Source organism: Gadus chalcogrammus, chromosome 12 (assembly GCF_026213295.1).
Source record: "Gadus chalcogrammus isolate NIFS_2021 chromosome 12, NIFS_Gcha_1.0, whole genome shotgun sequence".
In the NCBI taxonomy this organism is placed as follows: Eukaryota; Metazoa; Chordata; class Actinopteri; order Gadiformes; family Gadidae; genus Gadus; species Gadus chalcogrammus.
In genome coordinates, this window is record NC_079423.1 from 12,411,021 (window position 1) to 12,416,712 (window position 5,692).

General features: G+C 44.5%; 9 non-coding genes across 9 annotated transcripts in view; all 9 read left to right on the plus strand.

The window, feature by feature from the left end:
- LOC130401151 (5S ribosomal RNA) overlaps window positions 1-62 on the plus strand; it is a 119-nt gene extending 57 nt beyond the window's left edge. Inside the window, exon 1 of the ribosomal RNA XR_008903608.1 lies at window positions 1-62. This exon is cut by the window's left edge and continues 57 nt beyond it. This is a non-coding gene — a ribosomal RNA (5S ribosomal RNA).
- Window positions 63-589: 527 nt separating this feature from the next.
- LOC130397341 (5S ribosomal RNA) lies at window positions 590-708 on the plus strand. Its single transcript, XR_008899934.1, has one exon. It is a non-coding gene; the product is annotated as a 5S ribosomal RNA (ribosomal RNA).
- A 519-nt stretch (window positions 709-1,227) lies between these two features.
- On the plus strand, window positions 1,228-1,347 carry LOC130395515 (5S ribosomal RNA). Its single transcript, XR_008898564.1, has one exon. It is a non-coding gene; the product is annotated as a 5S ribosomal RNA (ribosomal RNA).
- A 653-nt stretch (window positions 1,348-2,000) lies between these two features.
- Window positions 2,001-2,119, plus strand: LOC130394031 (5S ribosomal RNA). Its single transcript, XR_008897229.1, has one exon. It is a non-coding gene; the product is annotated as a 5S ribosomal RNA (ribosomal RNA).
- A 519-nt stretch (window positions 2,120-2,638) lies between these two features.
- LOC130400101 (5S ribosomal RNA) lies at window positions 2,639-2,757 on the plus strand. Its single transcript, XR_008902583.1, has one exon. It is a non-coding gene; the product is annotated as a 5S ribosomal RNA (ribosomal RNA).
- Window positions 2,758-3,276: 519 nt separating this feature from the next.
- Window positions 3,277-3,395, plus strand: LOC130394235 (5S ribosomal RNA). Its single transcript, XR_008897414.1, has one exon. It is a non-coding gene; the product is annotated as a 5S ribosomal RNA (ribosomal RNA).
- Window positions 3,396-3,924: 529 nt separating this feature from the next.
- Window positions 3,925-4,043, plus strand: LOC130399629 (5S ribosomal RNA). The gene has a single exon (XR_008902133.1). It is a non-coding gene; the product is annotated as a 5S ribosomal RNA (ribosomal RNA).
- A 518-nt stretch (window positions 4,044-4,561) lies between these two features.
- Window positions 4,562-4,680, plus strand: LOC130399478 (5S ribosomal RNA). The gene has a single exon (XR_008901987.1). It is a non-coding gene; the product is annotated as a 5S ribosomal RNA (ribosomal RNA).
- Window positions 4,681-5,198: 518 nt separating this feature from the next.
- LOC130395111 (5S ribosomal RNA) lies at window positions 5,199-5,318 on the plus strand. Its single transcript, XR_008898206.1, has one exon. It is a non-coding gene; the product is annotated as a 5S ribosomal RNA (ribosomal RNA).
- Window positions 5,319-5,692: the final 374 nt, after the last annotated feature.

Genomic DNA, 5,692 nt, shown 5'->3' on the forward strand with positions numbered 1-5,692 from the left:
AGGGTCGGGCCTGGTTAGTACTTGGATGGGAGACCGCCTGGGAATACCAGGTGCTGTAAGCATTTTCTTTTCAACTCGAGCTCATTGCCTCCGTGGCCTACCGTGGCGTACCGTGACCTGATGTTTACTGCCAACCGCTTTGGAGGATTTAAGCAACATACAAAAACTGACAACGTCTCTCAAAACTATTTTGTGAAACATGAGGACAGTATAGTGATACTGCCAGCAGGGAGCACCAGAGAGCTGAACCGACAGTTGTACATTTCTTAAACTTTCACCAACACAAACACGCACGCTCACTTCAGATCATGGGAGGACGTCAAAAAATCACCACCCATTCTCTGACACTTTAACCGTTAACCTTGGTTCAAACATTTAACATCACACGCACACGCAGTGTATTTCAGATAATTAATGAATTCAGATGTCACAATGATCGTTTACATGGATAAGGAGTCCTACTGAATCAATTACTGCCGTTTATATCTAACTAATGATTGTTTTTGTAAGAGTGTAACGTCGAGCCTCAGCAGCTTTCTCACTCCTTATGTGCTACTGTATAAAACCTGGTTTTGCGCCTGCACTAATTGCTTACGGCCATACCACCCTGAACACGCCCGATCTCGTCTGATCTCGGAAGTTAAGCAGGGTCGGGCCTGGTTAGTACTTGGATGGGAGACCGCCTGGGAATACCAGGTGCTGTAAGCTTTTTCTTTTTCAACTCGAGCTCATTGACTCCGTGGCGTACCGTGACCTGATGTTTACTGCCAAGCGCTTTGGAGGATTTAAGCAACATACAAAAACTGACAACGTCTCTCAAAACTATTTTTGTGAAACATGAGGACAGTATAGTGATACTGCCAGCAGGGAGCACCAGAGAGCTGAACCGACAGTTGTACATTTCTTAAACTTTCACCAACACAAACACGCACGCTCACTTCAGATCATGGGAGGACGTCAAAAAATCACCACCCATTCTCTGACACTTTAACCGTTAACCTTGGTTCAAACATTTAACATCACACGCACACGCAGTGTATTTCAGATAATTAATGAATTCAGATGTCACAATGATCGTTTACATGGATAAGGAGTCCTACTGAATCAATTACTGCCGTTTATATCTAACTAATGATTGTTTTTGTAAAAGTGTAACGTCGAGCCTCAGCAGCTTTCTCACTCCTTATGTGCTACTGTATAAAACCTGGTTTTGCGCCTGCACTAATTGCTTACGGCCATACCAGCCTGAACACGCCCGATCTCGTCTGATCTCGGAAGCTAAGCTGGGTTGGGCCTGGTTAGTACTTGGATGGGAGACCTCCTCAGAAGCCCAGGTTGCTGTAAGTAGTGACGGGTGTCACCAAAAGAAAAAAAACACGCCCGATCTCGTCTGATCTCGGTAGCTTAGCAGGGTCGGGCCTGGTTAGTACTTGGATGGGAGACCGCCTGGGAATACCAGGTGCTATAAGCTTTTTCTTTTTCAACTCGAGCTCATTGCCTCCGTGGCCTACCGTGGCGTACCGTGACCTGATGTTTACTGCCAACCGCTTTGGAGGATTTAAGCAACATACAAAAACTGACTACGTCTCTCAAAACTATTTTTGTGAAACATGAGGACAGTATAGTGATACTGCCAGCAGGGAGCACCAGAGAGCTTAACCGACAGTTGTACATTTCTTAAACTTTCACCAACACAAACACGCACGCTCACTTCAGATCATGGAAGGACGTCAAAAAATCACCACCCATTCTCTGACACTTTAACCGTTAACCTTGGTTCAAACATTTAACATCACACGCACACGCAGTGTATTTCAGATAATTAATGAATTCAGATGTCACAATGATCGTTTACATGGATAAGGAGTCCTACTGAATCAATTACTGCCGTTTATATCTAACTAATGATTGTTTTTGTAAGAGTGTAACGTCGAGCCTCAGCAGCTTTCTCACTCCTTATGTGCTACTGTATAAAACCTGGTTTTGCGCCTGCACTAATTGCTTACGGCCATACCACCCTGAACACGCCCGATCTCGTCTGATCTCGGAAGTTAAGCACGGTCGGGCCTGGTTAGTACTTGGATGGGAGACCGCCTGGGAATACCAGATGCTGTAAGCTTTTTCTTTTTCAACTCGAGCTCATTGACTCCGCGGCGTACCGTGACCTGATGTTTACTGCCAACCGCTTTGGAGGATTAAGCAACATACAAAAACTGACAACGTCTCTCAAAACTATTTTTGTGAAACATGAGGACAGTATAGTGATACTGCCAGCAGGGAGCACCAGAGAGCTGAACCGACAGTTGTACATTTCTTAAACTTTCACCAACACAAACACGCACGCTCACTTCAGATCATGGGAGGACGTCAAAAAAATCACCACCCATTCTCTGACACTTTAACCGTTAACCTTGGTTCAAACATTTAACATCACACGCACACGCAGTGTATTTCAGATAATTAATGAATTCAGATGTCACAATGATCGTTTACATGGATAAGGAGTCCTACTGAATCAATTACTGCCGTTTATATCTAACTAATGATTGTTTTTGTAAGAGTGTAACGTCGAGCCTCAGCAGCTTTCTCACTCCTTATGTGCTACTGTATAAAACCTGGTTTTGCGCCTGCACTAATTGATTACGGCCATACCACCCTGAACACGCCCGATCTCGTCTGATCTCGGAAGCTAAGCAGGGTCGGGCCTGGTTAGTACTTGGATGGGAGACCGCCTGGGAATACCAGGTGCTGTAAGCTTTTTCTTTTTCAACTCGAGCTCATTGACTCCGTGGCGTACCGTGACCTGATGTTTACTGCCAAGCGCTTTGGAGGATTTAAGCAACATACAAAAACTGACACGTCTCTCAAAAACTATTTTTGTGAAACATGAGGACAGTATAGTGATACTGCCAGCAGGGAGCACCAGAGAGCTGAACCGACAGTTGTACATTTCTTAAACTTTCACCAACACAAACACGCACGCTCACTTCAGATCATGGGAGGACGTCAAAAAATCACCACCCATTCTCTGACACTTTAACCGTTAACCTTGGTTCAAACATTTAACATCACACGCACACGCAGTGTATTTCAGATAATTAATGAATTCAGATGTCACAATGATCGTTTACATGGATAAGGAGTCCTACTGAATCAATTACTGCCGTTTATATCTAACTAATGATTGTTTTTGTAAAAGTGTAACGTCGAGCCTCAGCAGCTTTCTCACTCCTTATGTGCTACTGTATTAAACCTGGTTTTGCGCCTGCACTAATTGCTTACGGCCATACCACCCTGAACACGCCCGATCTCGTCTGATCTCGGTAGCTACGCAGGGTCGGGCCTGATTAGTACTTGGATGGGAGACCGCCTGGGAATACCAGGTGCTGTAAGCTTTTTCTTTTTCAACTCGAGCTCATTGCCTCCGTGGCCTACCGTGGCGTACCGTGACCTGATGTTTAGTGCCAACCGCTTTGGAGGATTTAAGCAACATACAAAAACTGACAACGTCTCTCAAAACTGTTTTTTGTGAAACATGAGGACAGTATAGTGATACTGCCAGCAGGGAGCACCAGAGAGCTGAACTGACAGTTGTACATTTCTTAAACTTTCACCAACACAAACACGCACGCTCACTTCAGATCATGGGAGGACGTCAAAAAATCACCACCCATTCTCTGACACTTTAACCGTTAACCTTGGTTCAAACATTTAACATCACACGCACACGCAGTGTATTTCAGATAATTAATGAATTCAGATGTCACAATGATCGTTTACATGGATAAGGAGTCCTACTGAATCAATTACTGCCGTTTATATCTAACTAATGATTTTTTTGTAAAAGTGTAACGTCGAGCCTCAGCAGCTTTCTCACTCCTTATGTGCTACTGTATAAAACCTGGTTTTGCGCCTGCATTAATTGCTTACGGCCATACCACCCTGAACACGCCCGATCTCGTCTGAACTCGGAAGCTAAGCAGGGTCGGGCCTGGTTAGTACTTGGATGGGAGACCGCCTGGGAATACCAGGTGCTGTAAGTTTTTTCTTTTCAACTCGAGCTCATTGACTCCGTGGCGTACCGTGACCTGATGTTTACTGCCAACCGCTTTGGAGGATTTAAGCAACATACAAAAACTGACTACGTCTCTCAAACTATTTTTGTGAAACATGAGGACAGTATAGTGATACTGCCAGCAGGGAGCACCAGAGAGCTGAACCGACAGTTGTACATTTCTTAAACTTTCACCAACACAAACACGCACGCTCACTTCAGATCATGGGAGGACGTCAAAAAATCACCACCCATTCTCTGACACTTTAAACCGTTAACCTTGGTTCAAACATTTAACATCACACGCACACGCAGTGTATTTCAGATAATTAATGAATTCAGATGTCACAATGATCGTTTACATGGATAAGGAGTCCTACTGAATCAATTACTGCCGTTTATATCTAACTAATGATTGTTTTTGTAAAATTGTAACGTCGAGCCTCAGCAGCTTTCTCACTCCTTATGTGCTACTGTATAAAACCTGGTTTTGCGCCGGCACTAATTGCTTACGGCCATACCACCCTGAACACGCCCGATCTCGTCTGATCTCGGAAGCTAAGCAGGGTCGGGCCTGGTTAGTACTTGGATGGGAGACCGCCTGGGAATACCAGGTGCTGTAAGCTTTTTCTTTTTCAACTCGAGCTCATTGACTCCGTGGCGTACCATGACCTGATGTTTACTGCCTACGGCTTTGGAGGATTTAAGCAACATACAAAAACTGACAACGTCTCTCAAAACTATTTTTGTGAAACATGAGGACAGTATAGTGATACTGCCAGCAGGGAGCACCAGAGAGCTGAACCGACAGTTGTACATTTCTTAAACTTTCACAAACACAAACACGCACGCTCACTTCAGATCATGGGAGGACGTCAAAAAATCCCCACCCATTCTCTGACACTTTAACCGTTAACCTTGGTTCAAACATTGAACATCACACGCACACGCAGTGTATTTCAGATAATTAATGAATTCAGATGTCACAATGATCGTTTACATGGATAAGGAGTCCTACTGAATCAATTACTGCCGTTATATCTAACTAATGATTGTTTTTGTAAAAGTGTAACGTCGAGCCTCAGCAGCTTTCTCACTCCTTATGTGCTACTGTATAAAACCTGGTTTTGCGCCTGCACTAATTGCTTACGGCCATACCACCCTGAACACGCCCGATCTCGTTTGATCTCGGATGCTAAGCAGGGGTCGGGCCTGGTTAGTACTTGGATGGGAGACCGCCTGGGAATACCAGGTGCTGTAAGCATTTTCTTTTTTCAACTCCGAGCTCATTGCCTCCGTGGCCTATCCTTGGCGTACCGTGACTCGATGTTTACTGCCCAACCGCTTTGGAGGATTTAAGCAACCATACAAAACACTGACAACGTCTCTCAAAACTATTTTTTGTGAACACATGAGGACCGTATAGTGATACTGCCCAGGCAGGAGCACCAGAGAGCTGAACCGACAGCTTGTACATTTCTTAAACTTTCACCAACACAAACACGCACGCTCACTTCAGATCATGGTGAGGACGTTCAAAAAATCCCCACCCATTCTCTGACACTTTAACCGTTAACCTTGGTTCAAACATTGAACATCACACGCACACGCAGTGTATTTAGATAATTACATTGAATT